The sequence below is a fragment of the Budorcas taxicolor genome, chromosome Y (assembly GCF_023091745.1).
Source record: "Budorcas taxicolor isolate Tak-1 chromosome Y, Takin1.1, whole genome shotgun sequence".
Classification (NCBI taxonomy): Eukaryota; Metazoa; Chordata; class Mammalia; order Artiodactyla; family Bovidae; genus Budorcas; species Budorcas taxicolor.
The window spans coordinates 9,780,932-9,797,183 of record NC_068936.1 but is presented as its reverse complement, the minus strand read 5'-3'; the positions used below and the strand labels follow the sequence as shown (position 1 = coordinate 9,797,183).

Here is a 16,252-nt window from a genome sequence, read left to right as displayed (position 1 = left end):
TCCAACCAATCCATTCTGAAGGAGATCAGTCCTGGGACTTCTTTGGAAGGAATGACGCCAAAGCGGAAACTCCACTACTTTGGCCACCTCATGTGAAGAGTTGGCTCATTGGAAAAGACTTTGACGCTGGGAGGGATTGGGGGCAGGAGGAGAAGGAGACGACAGAGGATGAGATGGCTCGATGGCATCACTGGCTCGATGGACGTGAGTCTGAGTGAACTCCGGGAGTTGGTGATGGACAAGGAGGCCTGGCGTGCTGCATTTCGTGGGGTCACAAAGAGTCAGACACAACTGAGTGGCTGAACTGAACTGAACGGAACTGAACGGAACTGAAGCTAGGGACTGTTGGTGGCAGAGGTAGAGGCCCTAGTCTGTGTATCCAATGTTGGAGTGAGGGAATACAGTTTAAAGTTACTGTAAACATACGGAAGATAGAAAGATGGTAACGATTACCCTGTATGTGAGACAGCAAAAGAGACACAGATGAATAGAACAGTCTTTGGGACTCTGTGGGAAAGGGAGAGGGTGGGATGATTTGCGAGAATGGCATTGAAACATGTATAATGTCATATAAGAAAAGAATCGCCAGTCTAGCTTCGATGCAGGAGAGGATGCTTGGGACTGTTGCACTGGGTTGACCCAGAGGGATGGTATGGGGAGGGCGGAGGGAGGGGTTTAGGATTGGGAACACGTCTACACCCGTGGAGGGTTCCTGTTGATGTCTGACAAAACCAATATACTATTGTAAAGTAAAATGTAAATAAATAAAGTTACTGTAAACAAAGAAACAGAAAATAGTTTCCCTTCAGAAATAAAATGTTTAGAATTGATTTTCATAGTGATGGAAAACCTTTTCACCTATTAAGTATTAGTGAACATTCTGGCTAGATATAGTTTTGCTTGAACATTATGCTAGACAGCCTATTTCTGACCTGGGAAGCGAACATTGTACATCGGCTTTAACCATGGAGAATAGTCACTGGGTATTCACTTGAATGGGAAAGTAAAAATCTGTTGCAGTTTGTCTTTCATCAGTGTACCCTCTGGGGAAGTCAGGATATGAAAATGAGATTGTGCATTTCTGTGCTTTGGAGTTATGTGTTCCTAGTTAGTTAAGATAATTAAGAAGTGTAATGATTCCAGATTCTCGCCTAGGAAAACACTAACATCACTGTTGCCAGACCTGTGTTTTGTGGTTAGCAGGATCCTTTTACCACGATATATGTTTCATTCATGTACTTTCAACTTTAAAGAATTTTCTATGTGTACTGGCTCTGCCCCTACAGCTTCAGAACACTCCTCTTTAAACTGTATGGAAGACCATTTCCCAGGCTATGGTCCTTGAGTTTATTTTTATTTTTTCCTAATTTTAGTATATATAATTTATTGGGTATTTTTATCATTATGGCATCGTTTTCTTCAAAGAAAAATTAGTTTTTCATGTCAAGTATGCAACTTCGTACTGAAAGTTGCCTCCTATTTAATCATGACATACGATCAGTGAGTCCACATACTAAGGAATGACAGTTGGCACTTTTTAACAGAAACCAGGGCTTCCCTGGGAGGTAACCTGCTTAAGAATCTGATGCAATGCAGGAGACCCCAGTCTGATTTCTGGTTTGGGAGGATGCTCCGGAGAAGCAATAGGCCACTCACCCCACTATTCTTTAGGCTTCCCTGGTGATTTAGATAGTGAACAATCCATCTGCTATGAGAGAGCCACTGGAAGAGTGGCCTAACAACCCACTCCAGTATTCTTGCCTGAAGAACCCCCATGGACAGAGGAGCTTGATGGGCTATATTCCAGAGGCGCACAAAGAACCAGACGTGACTGTGAGAATGAGCAGACCAGAAACCAACATGTATTTTTAAGAAATCCTTGAAAACCTTGAAATTTGGAAGTGTTCCTTAGAAAGAGCATTTTAACCCTGAAAAAAAAAAAAAAAAAAAACAACATAGCAATGAACTTTACTACTTTCTTTTCCCTATAAGATCAGAGGAGAAATGGAGTGTCATTTCCCTTTTTAGAGGCTAGTTGTTCTAGCAGAAAATATGAAATGATTAAATAAATGATTGAAACCTATGGAAATGCTGCTTTCAAATAAATAAATAAATGAAATCTAATTCAAGATGGATACCAAAGCAAGAACATAATCGAAATCACTTGCTGTTGTAAGACATGGCTTCAAAAAAGAACCAAATTAATATACATAATGACTGGCTAAATTCTCTGGCAATACATTATACAAATTTACAGTCAACATCGTAAAGGATGTTTACACACAATAAAATAAAAATGCCTTTTACTTATGCATAGTTTTAATAATCAAAAGCACTGACTACTTTTCAGACATTGCAGGCCAAGGTCATTTAAACCAACTATCTACTTTATCTGCCAAAACAACATGGTGGTGGTGGTCGTGATTAGCTGCTAAGTCATTTCTGTCTCTTTTTCATCTCCATGGACCATAGACCACCAGGCTCCTCTGCCCGTGGGATTTCCCAGGCAAGAATACTGAGGCTGGTTTTCATTCTCTCTTCCGGAAGATCTATCTTCCCAACTCAGGGATTTCTCAACCCTGGGTCGTCTACATTGGGAAGTGGACTCTTTACCAATGAGCCACCAGGAGGATACCCCAAAGCAACACAGTATCTACTTAAGAAGTACTTCTTGGCTTTCATATGTACTGTATCAAACTTCCAGCCAATATAGTCTGCGTTTGTTCAGAACTACCCTAGTGATCCATCGATTAATAGCTTCCCAACGATCCTTGTCTAGGAAGATCCCACATGCCCTAACCCTAGCCCTAGCCCTAACCCTGACTTCAGATATGCAGATCACACCACCCTTATGGCAGTGAACGAAGAGGAGCTAAGAATCCTCTTGATGAAAGTGAAATTGGAAAGTGATACAGTTGGCTAAATGCAACGTCAGAAAACGAACATCGTGGCACCTGGTCCCGTTATTTCATGGGAAATAGATGGGGAAATAGTGGAAACAGTGTCAGACTTTATATCTTTGGGCTCCAAAATCACTGCAGATGGTGACTGCAGCCATGAAATAAACGACGCTTACTCCTTGGAAGAAAACTTATGACCAACCTAGATAGCATATTGAAAAGTAGAGACATTACTTTGCCAACAAAGGTCCGTCTGGTCAAGGCTATGATTTTTCCAGTGGTCATGTATGGATGTGAGAGTTGGACTGTGAAGAAAGCTTAGCGCCAAAGAGTTGATGGTTTTGAACTGTGGTGTTGGAGAAGACTCTTGAGAGTTCCTTGGACTGCAAGGAGATCCAACCAGTCGGTGCTCAAGGAGATCAGCCCCTGAACTCAACCAATAAGTCTTTTCAGGACCCAGGGCACATGCACGCCGATGAGGCCGGCATGCCTTCCCGCTCTTCCCGCATTGACAAGGGCTGCCTGGTGCTCCGGGCGAAGTCGGGACCGGAAGCAGAGCAGGAGAGCCACAGGGCTGCAGGCCGGCGCAGCACCCCAGCGTCTTCAAGTCCTCGGCTGGTTTCTAAGGACCTGGGGGCGGGGCCGCGGGGGCGCGTCCCTGCGCGGTGACGTCACAATCCGGTGCCTCGGGTCCCGCCCTCTGCCGCCCACCCCGCATCAGTCTCCGGCCGCCGTCGCCGCTGCCCTGCTGTGCAGCCCCGCCCTCCGGCTGCCCCTCCTTGAACCTATGCGGCGGTGAGCAGGCCGGACCCCTGGAAGGGCCAGAGGAGACGTCGCAAGTCCCCGCGTTGTGGCCGCAGGAGGACCCGAGCATGGACGCCAGCCTGAGAGGTAAAGGGCCGCCGTCGCGGGCGCCCGCCGGCTGCCCGGCCCCCTCAGGTGTGGGTTTGGCGTCGCGGCTGGGCGCGCCTGGGCGCGCTCCCGGGCCTCTGCTTGGTTGTCAGCGTTGCCTCCGACCCCTCCACAGGCTGTCTAGGCCTCTCGCCGCTGAGGAAGCACTACGTGCGGGCTCCCCAGGTGCACTCGTTGACTCAGAGTTTGTTACCGCCGCTCCAGGAGGCCCATTCCCCCTGAAATCGGGGTTGGAGGCAGACCTCTCTCAGCCCAGAATCAAGTCCTACCCCCAGCCCCCTGCACTTAGGGGTGAGCTTCGGTTTCTTCATCTCAAGCGTGGTTGTAAAAACACCCATGTCTTGGAGCTCTTGAGGATTAAATGCAGATAATGGCTACGGAGCACAGTTAGGTACTTAGGAAATACAAAAATCCTCCATACGGTAACCCCGCCCCCCAGCCTCGCCCCCCAGACTACAGGGTAACCCAGGAATTCTCCCACTTCAGAGTGAATATTGATTGCCTAGGAATCGTGTTAAAAATGCAGGTCTTGACGGAGGGGCTGAGATTGCACATTTGGAATGAGCTTCCAAATGATGTAGTGTCGCTGGCTACAGTTTCAGTAGCAAAGAACTAATCCATTTTCACTGTGTATACTTGCACTTGACTGAATACTCTGGGTTAAAATGGGCATCACTGTGGAACAGTCACACTTTGTGAGCAAGGCAGATGAGGCAGTCTTCAGACTTCTCCCAATTCAGTGTTCCCATCTACTTAAAATTATACCTGTGGCCAGATGGTTCCTAGCAACGTCTTGCTTTGCATACAAGTGTGCCTTTATTATGTAATCATCAAAACAAATGCTGTTCTGAATGTAGGAGATAGTTATTCATTGATCAGCAAGCTGTATTTTCTGGCAGTTTATCATCTAAGTTACAGAAAAAGCAAACAAAAATACGTTTTCAAAACTTTTACCACAGAAGCTAACATGACTGTTGCTGTATACTGGAAACTGTTCTGAAATTATCTCGAGTTTTAATGCACAAAACACCTTGTACATTGATTTCACGGTGAATAAACTAAAAAGAGAATAAATAACTTCCCAAGGTCCCAGTAAGTGACACGACAGACTTTCAGTACAGGTATGATAAAGCAAAACCTTAGAGCAACTTAGCTATCTCATGGTAGAAATGGGAGCAGGGGAAAGGATATATTTAAAAATTAGAGTATCATAGCCTTCGTGAGTCTGTTAATTAGGTTGTTATTAAAATCAGGTTCATGTAAAATAAGTAAAACGGTTTCTGTTTTTATAACATCCGATTTAACGAGCTCCATTTTTAGGACATTATATGATGTATAGTATCAAACATTGCTTTGTACTGAGCTTTTAAGAAAAATGTAACAGTCAACAGAGATCTGGGGTAATTGTTAATAGAAAACCATAAATAAATTTAGCTAGAGCTAAAATCCTTGAGACATGGAACAATGGACTGGTTTAAAATTGAGAAGGAGTATGACAAGGTTGTATATTGTCACCCTGCTTATTTAACTTAAATGCAGAGTTTTGGAAGTCCAAACCCCCTACCTCAGAATTCGATGGTGTTGAAGATAGGACCCTTAAAGAGTTAATTACGTTAAAATGAGGTGGTTAGAGTCGCCCTAATCCCACTTGAGGGCTTCCCAGGTAGTGCTGAAAGTGAAAGTGTTAGTCACTCAGTCATGTCCAACTCTTTGGAACCCCATGGACTATAACCCACCAGGCTCCTCTGACCATGAAACATATACAGAGACATTATGTGAAATGCCAGGCTGGATGAATCACAAGCTGGAATCAAGATTGCTGGGAGAAATATCAACAACCTCAGATATGCAGATGATACCACTCTAATGGCAGAAAGTGAAGAGAAACTAAAGAGCCTTTTGATTAGGGTGAAAGAGGAGAGTGAAAACTCAACATTCAAAAACCTAATATGGCATCTGGTCCCTTCACTTCATAACAAATAGAAAGGGGGAAAAGTAGAACCAGTGGCAGGTTTTCTTTTCTTGGGCTCCAAAATCACTGTGAACAGTGACTGTAGCCATGAAGTTAAAAGATGCTTGCTCCTTGGAAGAAAAGTCATGAAAAACCTAGACGTACATTAAAAAGCAGAGACATCATTTTGTCAGCAAAGGTACAAATAGTCAAAGCTATGTAGTCATGTATGAATATGAGAATTGGACCATAAAGATGGTTGAGTGCTAAAGAATGCATGCTTTCAAATTGTGGTGCTGCAGAAGACTTGAGAGTCCCTTGGTCTGCAAGATCAAGCCAATCAATCATAAAGGAAATCAACCCTGAATATTATTGGAAGGACCGATGCTGAAGTTCCAATCCTTTGGCCACCTGACGCAAAGAGCTGGCTCAGTGGAAAAGACCCTGATGGTGGGAAGGAAGGAAGGAAAGCAAAAGCAGAAGGGGGCAATAGACGATGAGATGGTAGGATGGCATCACCGACTCAATGGACATGAGTTTGAGCAAGCTCCAGAAGACAGTGAGGGACAGAAAAGGCTGATGTGCTGCAGTCCATGGGGTCACAAAGAGTTGGACATAATTTATTGACTGAACAATGAAATTGCACCTTTTAAATTGATTAGATTTCATTACCTCTGATGATTTTAAGAGCACAGGGTACTAAGACATCTAAAGTTATTTATCTTTTGTCATTTATGGCCTCTGACATTGTGCTCTCTCACTTCTCTGTATATACCTGCTTTTTCTTTTTCTGTGAACTGTAGGGAAACACACATTCATTAGGAACATGGAAGGAATAAACTGCATACAGGGAATAAACTACATACTTCTTAGCCTGTTTCATATGGTATAATAGTAGCATGGAGCATGATTTGAGTACTAGGCGATTTATATTGATCAGGACACAGTTCTCCCTCTCCATTAGCTTTGTTTCTCTTGATGCTTCTTGCGGCCCACTTGACCTCACATTCCAGGATGTTTGGCTCTAGGTGAGTGATTACATCATCATGATTATCTGGATCATGGAGATCTCTTCTGCATAGCTCTTCGATCTTTGCTGTATAGATTGTTGCTACCTCTTCTTAATATCTTCTGCTTCTGTTCAGTCCATACAATCTCTGTCCTTTATTGTGTCCACCTTTGCATGCAGTGTTCCCTTGGTATCTCTAATTTTCTTGAAGAGATCTCTAGTCTTTCCCATTCTGTGGTTTTCCTCTATTTTTCGCACTCATCCCCGAGGAAGGCTTTCTTGTCTCTCTTTGCTCTTCTTTGGGACACTGTATTCATATGGGTATATCTTCCCTTTGCTCCTTTGCCTTTTGCTTCTGTTCTTTTCTCAATTATTTGTAAGGCCTCATCAGACAACCATTTTGCCTTTTTGCGTTCATTTTCTTGGGGATGGTCTTCATCACTGCCTCCTGTACAATTTCATGAACCTCCATATGCAGTTCTTCAAACACTCTATTATACCTAATCCCTTAAATATTTTCTCATGTCCACTGTACCATCATAAGGGATCTGATTTAGGTCAAACCTGAATCATCTAGTGGTCTTCCCTACTGTCATCAACTTAAGTCTAAGCCTATAGCAAATACTGAGCTTCCACTCTGAACCTTCCTTCTTACAAGTATTTGTCCACCATTTTAGAGCACTTTTGCTGCACCTGTTTATCTTCACTCTGAAACACATGTACCGTCACTCCTGAAAGGATGCTCAAGTGCATGCATTTAACTCCTACTGAGCCTACGCTCCACAGTAGTCATGCCGATCTACTAAGCTTGCATTCTGCCGCATGCATCTTTCACTATTTAGACTATGATACTGAGGTCATGCTGCAACTGCATAGTGGCAGTCTCAAGCTTATCTTCTTCGACTTTCAGCTTTTATACCAGCACACGTGTTCTGCCCCTCCTAAGCCCACTTTCTTGAATAGATATGAAACAACTGTTGAGGTTGTATTCTGGAGCATGTCCCTGCTATTTCTGAATGCATTCTTTTTTATTTCTTCATATTTCTTTTAAAAAATGATTTATTTCAATTGGAATAGAATTACTGTGTATTACTGTGATGGTTTTTGACATGTACATCAACATGAATCAGCCACATGGATACATGTGTCCCCCTATCCTGAACACAACTCAAACCTCCCTTGTTACCCCATGCTTCTGGGTTCTTCCACAGCACAAGAGTTGCATGCATCTTTCATGCATTGAACTTGCCCTGGTCATCTCTTTTATATATGGTAATGTACCTTCAATGCTATTTTCTCAAATCATCCCACCCTTGAACTCTCCCATTGGGTCTCAGCGTGTGTTCTTTATATGTGGATCTTTTTTACTAGCCTTCATGCAGAATCATTGTTACTGTCTTCCTAAATCCCATTTATACGCATTAATAAACAATATTTGCCTCTTTCTTTCTAACTTTTTTTTTTTACTCTGAATAATAGGCCGCAGGTTGAACTGCCTCACTAAAAGTGACACAAATATATGTTTTTCTGTAGCTAAGCAATATTCTATTTGAATATATAGCACAACTTCCTTATATTTTCATCTGCTGATGTGCATCTAGATTACGTCCATGTCATAGCTTTCGTAAAGAGAATTGTAATAAACATTGGGGCACATGTGTCTCTCTTGATTGTAATCCCCTCTGGGTATATGCCAAGAAGGGGGGTTGTTCAGTCATATGACAGTTCCAGTCCAAGTTTCTCAAGGAATCACCAAACTGTTCTGCATACAGGTTGTACCAGTTTGTGTCACCACTAGCAGGGTATTAGGGTTAGCTTTTCTCCACAACCTCCCCAGCATGTCGTGCTTGTAGAATTTCTGGTGATGGCCACTCTGAACAGTGTGATATGACTACACATTAAATTTCAATTTTTGTTTCTCTCATAATGAATGATTTTCAGCATATTTCATGTGTTTGTTAGCCATCTGTATGTCTTCTTTAAAGAAATGTCCGTTGAGGGATTTACCCCCTTGTAGTGATGCTGTGAAAGTGCTTCACTCGATATGGCAGCAAATTTGGAAAACTCAGCAGTGGCTAAAGGGCTGGAAAAGGTCAGTTTTCATTCCAGTCCCAAAGAAAGGCAGAGCCAAAGAATGCTCAAATCACGGCGCCGTTGCATCCATCTCACGCTAGTAAAGTACTGCTCAAAATTCCCCAAGCCAGGCTTCAGTAATACATGAACCATGAACTTCCAGATGTTCGAGCTGGTTTTACAAAAGGCCGAGGCACCAGAGATCAAAATGCCAACATTAGCGGGATCATTGACAAAGCAAGAGAGTTCCAGAATAACATCTATTTCTGCCTTATTGACTAGGCCAAAGTCTTTGACTGTGTGGATCACAATAAACTGTGGAAAATTCTGAAAGAGATGGGGATACCAGACCACCTGACCTGCCTCTTGAGAAACCTATATGCAGGTCAGGAAGCAGCCGTTCGAACAGGACATGGAACCACAGACTGGTTCCAAATAGGAAAACGAGTCCGTCAGGGCTATATATGGTCACTCTGCTTGTTTAATTTATATGCAGAGTATATCACGAGAAGTACTGGGCTGGAAGAAGCACACGCTGGAACAAAGACTGCCAGGAGAAATATCAGTCACCTCAGATATGCAGATGACACCACCCTTATGGCAGAAAGTGAAGAGGAACTAAAAAGCTTCTTGATGAAACTGAAAGAGGAGAGTGAGAATGTTGGCTGAAAGCTCAAAATTCAGAAAACTAAGATCATGGCATCTGGTCGCATGGCTTCATGGGAAATAGATGGGGAAACAGTGGAAACAGTGTCAGATTTTATTTTGGGGGGCTCCAAAATCACTGCAGGTGGTGACTGCAGCCATGAAATTGTAAAAGACGCTTGCCCTATGACAGGAAAGTTATGACCATCCTAGATCGCATATTCAAAAGCAGAGACGTTATTGTGCCAACAAAGTTCCATCTAGTCAAGACTATGGTTTTTCCAATAGTCTTGTTAGGATATGAGAGTTGCACTATGAAGAAAGCTGAGCACTGCAGAATTGATGCTTTTGAACTGTAGTGTTGGAAATGACTCTTGAGAGTCCCTTGGACTGCAAGGAGGTCCAGCCAGTCCATTCTAAAGAAGATCATTCCTGGGTGTTCTGTGGAAGAAATGAGGCTAAAGCTGAAACTCCAGTACTTTGGTCACCTCATATGAAGAGTTGACTCACTGGGAAACTCTGAAGCTTGGAGGGATTGGAGGCAGGAGAAGGGGACGACAGAGGATGAGATGGCTGGATGGCATCACTGACTCGATGGACGTGAGTTTGCGTGAGCTCCGGGAGTTGGTGATGGACAGGGAGTCCTGGTGTGCTGCAATTTATGGGGTTTCAAAAAAGTCACACACGACTGAACTGAGCTGAACTGAACTGAACTGAAGCAACTGACAAAGAATTTATCTCAAAAATATACAAACAACTCCTGAACCTCAATTCCAGGAAAATAAATGACCCCATGATAAAATAGGCGACAGGAGTAAACAAACATTTCTCCAAAGACGACATACAGATGGCTAACAAACACATGAAAAGATTCTCAACATCACTCAGTATCAGAAAAATGCTAATCAAAACGATAATGAGGTACCATTTCACGCCAGTCAGAATGACTGCTATCCAAAAGTCTGCAAGCAATAAACGCTGGGGAGGGTGTGGAGAAAAGGGAACGCTCTTACACTGTTAGTGGAATTGCAAACTAGTACAGCCACTATGGAGAACACTGTGGAAATTCCTTAAACAAACAAACAAAAAAACAAACTGTAAATAGAACTGTCATACGACCCAGCAATCCCACTGCTGGCCATACACACCAAGGAAACCAGAATTGAAAGAGACACGTGTACCCCAGTGTTCATCACAGCACTATTTCTAATAGCCAGGGCATGGATGCAACCTAGATGTCCATCAGCAGACTAATGGATAAGAAAGCTGTGGTACATATACACAATGGACTATTACTCAGCCACTAAAAAGAATACATTTCAATCAGTTCTAGTGAGGTGGATGAAACTGAAGCCTATTATACAGAGTGAAGTTAGCCAGAAAGAAAAATACCAATAGAGTAAACTAGCGCATATATGTGGAATTTAGAAGGATGGTCATGATAAACCTGTACATGAGATAGCAAAATAGACACAGATGTATAGAACAGTCTTTTGGACTCTGTGAGAGAGGGCGAGGGTGGGACGATTTGGGATAATGGCATTGAAACATGTATAATATTGTTTGTCAAACGAATCGCCAGACCAGTTCGATGCGTGATACAGGATCCTCGGGGCTGGTGCACTGGGATAACCATGAGGAATGGTTTGAGGAGGGAGGTAGCAGGGGTTTTCAGGATAGGGGACACGTGTATACCTGTGGCAGATCCATGTTAATGTATGGCAAAACCAATACAATATTGTAAAGCAATTAGACTACTCTTAAAATAAACAAATTTATATTAGAAATAAATCAAATAAAATTGTGTCCAACGTGAGGAAAACAACAGCATTTTTTGAACAATATCACTAAGTAAGCTTGAGTTGCAATTTTCTGGGTTCAAGGTGCCCTCATAAGTATGAGCCCTAACTCTTATTACAGAAAGAAGAGTGGAAAATGAGCTAGATGAAAGGAGAGCTTTTCAGCAACAAGATACGAATGTTTCAGCCAGAAAGATACTAAGTAACGTAGGGCTTCCCAAACAGTTTATTACGATCTTGGGAGCTAGCAGTGAGTGTGGTCACCTACATAAAGTTGCCTAAAATTATATTTTGACATCTATACATACATACACCTGTCTATGCATGAGTGTGTGTATGAAAAAAAGTGCAATGGCTTTTAATTCATGTTAGGTGTAATAGAAATGGGAAAAAAATAAAACCCAAATGTAGAATGATTCAAATTCTACTCGATTGTTGAATATTATGTAAGTTGAAATACTTCCAAATATGTTTTCTTGGCCGCATGTAAAATACGAGGACTCTTTTATATCACTCACCTCTCTCCGTTTCATAAATATATACCCATTTTCAAATGTTTGTCCAGTTTCATGACAAAATACTGATACAGAAATATATATAAATAATATATAAAATAGAGAGATGTTTTCATATCATAAACTATTGATAGCAAGCTTAGATTTTAGAATTATTTCCAACTCCATGCTCCATCTCAACAGGAAAGAGCCAAAGTTGTTGCTGACTCACTCACTCCAAGAGCTGGGAAACCTGAAAAAGAAACTGAACCTGCACTGAGATTTTGTGTCATATTTATGATCGAGCTCTAAGTCCGAGACTTGTTTTCCTTTATTGTACTAAGCAGTCCCTTCTTAAGACTGAAAAGCATGGACATCGAGAGAGAGAGGTAGGAGATTGTAGACGTCCTCATGTTCAACAGTAATTTTAATCGGAGAAGCTTGAAAAGACAGAAACTAAGGAAAGTAATCAAGCGATAGACAATAATAATGATTTAGCCACTAGTCAACTTCAAGGGTCTTTAGTCGCTCCTCAAGGGCCAGCATGGAGAAGGAAATGGCAACCCACTCCAGTGTTCTGCCTGGAGAATCCCAGGGATGGGGGAGCCTGGTGGGCTGCCATCTTTGGGGTCGCACAGAGTCGGACACGACTGAAGCGAATTAGCAGCAGCAGCAAGGACCATCGATGACATTCTGAGCAATCTCCTGTGAACAATTTTAGAGATGCTAAAGCCCAAACCAGGCTGAAACTTAAGTGCATAGTTGGAACTAGACGGTCAATGATGTGGACTCCCAATATCCTCAGTAATAGGCCACTAGTAGAATGTCCCAATATTGATCACAGACCCCATGTTCCACCCTCACTCAGCCATTAAAATATTTCCCCTGACAGTGTTTGGGGATTTGCGTCTTTGAAACACCAGCTGCTAAGACACCTTGCTTGGTCCTACAATAAGCACTTTCCCGCCCCCCCCCCCCCCCCCACTGAAACCCACAGTCAATTCATAAATTTTTTTGTACAGAAGCAAGTAGACCAAGTCTGCTAGGGTAACAGGACTGAATATTAAGAATGTGTGTATAGAAGGATGATACATCACTTTTATTTCAGAAATAAAGTAGATTTATTGATGTGAGTTTTCGATAACCCTGTACGTGAGATAGCAAAATAGACACAGATGTATAGAACAGTCTTTTGGACTCTGTGGGAGAGTGAGAGGGTGGGATGTTTTGGGAGAATGGCATTGAAACATGTATAATATCATATATGAAATGAGTCGCCAGCCCAGGTTCAGGGCATGATACTGGATGCTTGGGGCTGGTGTATTGGGACGACCCAGAGGGATGGTACGGGTTGGGAGAAGGGAAGGGGTTCAGGAAAGGGAACATGTGTATACCTGTGGCGGACATATGTTGATGTATGGCAAAATCAATACAATCATGTAAAGTAACTAACCTCCAATTAAAATAAATAAATTTCTTTAAAAAAAAAAGAAATCATCCAAAAAGCTCCATACCTACATTGAAACCAAGCACCACCAAGAGCCAACAAGTTCCAGAGGAAGACATACCATGCACATTCTCCAGCAACACAGGAACAGAGCCCGGAGCTTCAATATACAGGTTGCCCAAACTGCAAACCCATAGACATCTCAAACCTCACTACTGGACACTTCGTTGCCCTCCAGAGAGAAGAGATGCAGCTGCACCCACCGGAACACTGACACAAGCTTCCCTAACCAGGAAACCTGACAAGCCACTCGTCCAACCCCAGCCACAGGGAGGAACCTCCACAATAAAGAGGAACCACAAACTGCCAGAAAGAGAAAGGCCATCCCAAACACAGGAACCAAAAAAAAGCCAACAACTTGAGTAATGAGATTTTGCATGCTTCATGGTTTTGGTTACTATTTCTGTCAGCAGTCTGTATTTGAAGTTGATGCTGAAGTAAACACTTGGTTGAACAATACCCTTCAATTGCTAGGAGACCAGTGACTTTGTCATGTCACAACTAACCTTCGATTGCTAGGAGACCAGTGATTTTGTGATGTCACAGCTGTTTGACTGGGAGGACCTCTGTGCTTGTCCAGAGAGTTTCTCTCTGTAGGCCAGCCAAACATCATTTGAAGTTGCATTGTGTAAAAGCAGACAAATGAGAAAATTATCTGAAGAAAGCTTTCCCTGAGATGGCACATATTTCTTCAGAAATTCAAGATGGACCTCCTAAAGATGAATCCACTGGTTCAGAAACCTCCATTAGATCTTATTGGTATGATTATACACCTGGGGACTCAGTTTTGAGATCTATGAGTGAAGAATGTGCTTTTCAGGCTTTGTCTGAGGATCTTGTGATCAAAAGGCCACACTACACATATTCTGTCTCTGAAACAGATGATGTGAATGATTTTCTTTCACTCACATTTCCACAAAAGCTTTGGAATATAGTTGAAAGTGATCAGTTTGAGTCTATTTGGTGGGATGAGACAGGCACATGTAGAGTGATCAGTGAAGAACTCTTTAGGAAAGAAGTCTTGGAAAGAAAGGAGCCTTTCAGAATATTTGAAACCAAGAGCACGAAAAGTTTAATTCGACAGCTTAATCTTTATGGATTTAATAAAAACCGACAAACCGTTCAAAGATCGGCTTCACTACCTGTCTTTCTGGAAGAAGAAAACAACATCTCTCTTTTGCGTAAGGTATTCCAAAATTTTCACTTATCGGCAATATGTCAGATTAAATCATGTGACCTAGAAAGCGTGTTCATATATGTGGCTCAAACGGAGTTGAAACTTGAGGTAACAAATTATTGAAAAAGTTTTATCTTTTTGAAGTTGAGAACAGCTGGAGGTTAGAATATTGGATGTTTAACAAACCTTCCTAGTAACTTGAAACCAGATACAAGTTCTGAAGCTACTTAAAGTGGTATTTACTGTATATACACAACATATTTTTAGTTGAGCATATACGTTCTAACATGTTACCTGTGAAAACTACCAACAGAGGTATTTTATTTGATGTTATTTCATTGCTTCCATTAAAGGAAACTTTTAGCGATATGAAGGAATGAAATTAGTAAAGAATGAAAAATGAATATAATAGACAAGAAAATATTGTCACAAAACCAAAACTTTATTCTCCCATATGACTACTAGGAGACTTCCAGCTGAACAGGGCATTTAAAAAACACTCTGTAAAGGGCCAAAACAGAAATAATTTAGGCTTTGCGAATATGATCATTGACGATTAATTAAGTTTTCAGGCATAGAGAATAACCAAAGAAGCTGGCAAGTCCCTGTTCCAACTTTAAGAACTCCGAAAACTGAGTTTCACACAATTTCCACGTGAGAAAATAAAATTCTTTCGGTTTTCCTCAGCCATTAAAAGTGTAAAGCTCTAAAATTAAAAAAAAAGAAGAAGAAGAAGAAGTAAAGCTCATTCTCAGCTCACGATAGACAGTGCAAAAACAGGGGCAGGCTGCCCTGCCTTGATTGAAATGTAATTCCAAGAGGAGGGGCGTCAAGATCTGGGCTGTGAGTGCTGGACACCATCACTGGACTCCCCTGGTAGACTCGGAGGCCATTCTCAGCCCTGTGCCCTGGCGACTGTGCCATCTGTTTTTTCTTTCTTCGCGTTTGGTGAGCTGAGCAATCTTGACCCAAGACCCTTGAGATTCACATTCAGGCTGACCACGCCTCCAGCGGGTGCTTTTACGGGGTGAAGGGGCGGGGGGAGGGCTTATCGCCCACGCATGCGCCCAACTCGGCGTCGCGGCCAATCAGATTGTAGGCGCCGACACCTGGCAGCCAATCATCGGGGGCAGCCCTCACGCCTGTAGGGGGAGCTGAGGCGGCGCCCCAGACCTGAGGAGGCCTCATCGCCTCAGGCTCGCCTCCTCAGGCTCAATCTGGGAACTGCCTAGGGCAGGTGAGCCGCAGGCAGTTCTGTCTCCTCCATCAACGGGGACCGGTAAGGACTGGAGCGTGGTTCAGCCCAAGCGGTGCCTGGCGGCTAAAGGGAGGGTTTCTCGGGTCCCCACTCGCACAAGGCCTTGCTCGGCGGGGCGGCTGGTGAGGGCCCGCGGGCCCTCAGGAGGGAGCGTGCGGCAGGACCCACAGGCCTCAGGCTCCTTTCACCCTCTCCCCTCTCTAGTCTGGGCGGGCTCTGCTCTCCAGCAGCTTTCCTGCCCAGGGGGTGGGACAAGCCAGCTCGCGGAAAGGGCCTCCTGGGCCCCTGCCCCCCGGCACGGCCCCCGGCACCACCCCCAGCTCTCCTGTGGAACCTAATGTATTTAAACACACAGGCACAAATCTTCACGGCCCAAGCCGGTTCTGCACCCAGGCACAGTCAGGTGGGCGCAGCAAAAAAAAAAAAAGAAGAAAAAAAATCGATCTAGTGGCCTCTTCACTGCCCTGGTGCTTTGGTCGTTTTCCTGTTTCCTCTTGCCTCTCCTCGGACTCCAGGGCTGCCCCGTC

The 16,252-nt window shown here is 43.3% G+C and overlaps 1 pseudogene; it reads right to left on the bottom strand.

Annotated features, from left to right (window-relative positions):
• Positions 1-15,487: 15,487 nt before the first annotated feature.
• Positions 15,488-16,252, bottom strand: part of LOC128070978 (testis-specific Y-encoded protein 1-like) — a 29,508-nt pseudogene continuing 28,743 nt past the window's right edge.